Raw genomic sequence first — 3,188 nt, forward strand, 5'->3', positions numbered from 1 at the left:
GTCCTGAAATAAACTCATCAAACAGAAGCAGAGTTCGGCTCATTTCCTGTGAACGCTGGTTTGGAGTCAGAGCTTCAAACCGGTGAATGACGCCTAAAGAGACTTCAGCCATGTTTCAAACATCATCACTTGCTCTTAATACGTCGATTGAACCTGCATCATTTGATTGATTATAGCTCACAGTAGCTCGTGTGTTGTCGAATTTACCTGACAGGTGCGACACCTGAGCTGGTTTTACAGGAGACCGCCTTCATGTGTTTGGAAGACGTCTCAGTGTGTTTGTGAACTGTGAGGACACGTGAGCTGTAGTTTCTGTCGGCCGTCAGGATCAGGTCTGAGCGAGACGAAGGTGTCCTGTTGACGTTCGTCTTCACGGCATCAGCTCACCTGTGAGACGCCGTCCAAACGCACGGCGAGAAGCTGTGAAAGCTCAAAGTGCTGAGACGACTGCAGACCTGTTCTGTGTCTGACGATTCACTTCAGCACTTGGTGTAACGGGTTTGTGGCTGAGAGCAGCTGACGGCGAGCCGACGTGGTCGGAGGAGGTTTTAGAGAAAACAGAGAAAACACTTCTGTGGTTCAGAAACTGAGACAAACGATTCTCCTTTTCCAGCTCTGTCGCTCCATTTTTTGGGTGAAGGGTGATGAAATCTCTCTGGACACTTAACATCTAGCATTTCACTGGCATCTTTCTCATGAATTTCTTTGAAACGTCTTCATTTTTGTTTGATGCTGTGTAATTTCCTCCTGATGTTGATGTGACGGTGAAACCCACTGACACATTTAATGATTGGATTTATTGTGTGATTAACTGAGCTGATGGACATTTTACAGGTTTGACCTGAAGTGAACACTTTATAAATCTCGTCTGATATTTAAAAATATTTGGCTGATTGATTTTCGTCCTCCTGCTGCTCGTGTTTGAATATGCAGATGAAATATTGTACGACTGTTTTCAGTCTTTGTGTGGTGTTTTCGTTTGAATCAAGCTGAAAATTAAAACCTAATTTCCATCAAAGTGTTTGTGTTTTTGAAAAATATCATCTGATTTATTCCACAAAACAGTTTGAATTGTTTCAGACTGAACAAATATTTCATGTAAAATATCATCAACAGCGTTTCCTCATTTTTCTTTCTACAAGCTCAACAGTCTGACACACAATCAGCACAAGACGACGAAGAGCAAGTCTTTAACATGTGGGCTGTGGCGCCCCCTGCTGTACCCTGTGGTACTACTACCACTACCATTACTGCATCTGCTGCTAGCACTACTGCATCTACTACTGCCACTACTGCATCTGCTACTAATACTACTACCAATACTACATCAGCTGCTAACGATACTACGTCTACTGCTACCACTACCATGACTGCAGAGGAGCTTTGAACGCTCCGGCGTCGTTTCATCGGTGGACTCGGAGAACAATCCTGGAGATGAAGCTCGGGCCTGCAGGGCCCCGTAGAAAACAAGCAGACCACAGAGTCCTGCTTCCACACGGACTCTTTGTGGGGGCGGTCTGTTGAAAAGTCCTTGACCCAGTGCACAAGGCCCCCGGTCCCCCGGAGTCCAGAAGCCGATGCAGGAGTTCATGAATTTGCATCGTGTTAGAAAAAAATCAGCAAATAAAATCTGCGTTAGTCTTCTGTAGGTGACTGGCAGCCATGTTGGCCACACGTCTCTCTGTGGGTTTCACACGCAAACAGAACGACTGACACGTTTGTGACTGACGTGTTGACTGACAGCCGTCTCCACACACCTGACCAGGACAGGACCTGGGTCCTGTTTGGATGATCTATTGGCAGAAATGGAAAATGATCTTCGTAGTTCGTAGAATCACCTGAAAATAAGAGTCGAGGTGTTTGTGTTACCTTAGAACGAGTCTTTACCTCCAGACGGAGCAGCTCCTCGTCCACAGAGTCCTCCACGTTGCACCGCCATGTTTCTACCGTGTGCAGCCTCGAGAGACCGAATCCTTCACGCACTGACCTTTGATCGTCAGGTGCTTTAGAGAGGCAGGAGGCAGCCTCCTCTTCGGACAGGTGCATTGTGGGGTTTCTGGTGTGTTGCTCCAGATGATGCTGAGTCTTTTCAGCCTGTGGCGTCCGATCATCCGTGCACAGAGGAATCCTCTGGTCTGTCTCATGCTCGTCTGGGGTTCCCTGTGCAGAACCGGTTCTCTGCTTTGTTCTTAAGATCACCTTCGTCTTCCTGTGTCTTGGTCTTCTTGTGTGTCCTGGTCCTTTCTTCAGAAGCACCTTCAGAGTTTCATGTTAGCGACAGATGTAAAGCTGAAAAGGAACCAGTGTGACACGTATTTCACTCTTTTTTACGTCTCCTCATGCTTGTTTGTCTCATCTGTATCTGGATGATAGAGTCTCACGTTAGTGTTGGACAGAACCTGAAAGTGGCTTTTCAGCTTGGACAGGATCATCGACTTGGTTTGAAAACTGGTCCTACACCGTCACCTGGTGGTCAAAACTTACAAAGAGCAATTCAGACATGCCTGTGTGAGAAAATGTTCAAATCAAATTTAAAGCAGTAAAATGAATGTGAGATTAAGGCTAAAGATTTGAATCAAACTGTATTTTCCAACCTGTGGCTTCACTGATGATCTCAGACAATTGATGGAAGAAGAATCTGAGGCAACCACATAAATATATAATCAAATGTATTAACTGACTTTATCTGTCTGTTTGAGGGAAATTATATACAGCAACTCATCATTCCTATCAAAAGACACACAATAGAAAGAAAAACACTGAGCAGAGGCTTGATTATGAAGCTCAGATTGTTTATTTTACTTCGTTAAATTTGATTTAATGTGTTATATTTCATTTGTTAAATTAAATTATATAGTAGTTTACTTACTTTGTTTTATTGTGCTTTTTTAATTTAATTTTAGTCTATATCATTACATTACATTATATAATACATCTATATATTTTTGTTACTTTTGTTTTGTTGTTATTTTCATGTTACTTTTTTAAAACAATTATTGTACACATTCTGTGTTTGTCTGTATGTTTAATTGCTACTGCAACAAAATAATTTCCCAAATTGGGATCAGTAAAGAAGCAGTATAAAGTCTAAAAGTCTAAAAAAGTCTGAAGTCATATCATGTATGTATCCTCCACACCAGGAGATGGCGCTAATGCAGCTTGTCTTTATTTTAACAATCGCCATAAAC

This window comes from Chaetodon auriga, chromosome 9 (assembly GCF_051107435.1).
Source record: "Chaetodon auriga isolate fChaAug3 chromosome 9, fChaAug3.hap1, whole genome shotgun sequence".
Taxonomy (NCBI): domain Eukaryota; kingdom Metazoa; phylum Chordata; class Actinopteri; order Chaetodontiformes; family Chaetodontidae; genus Chaetodon; species Chaetodon auriga.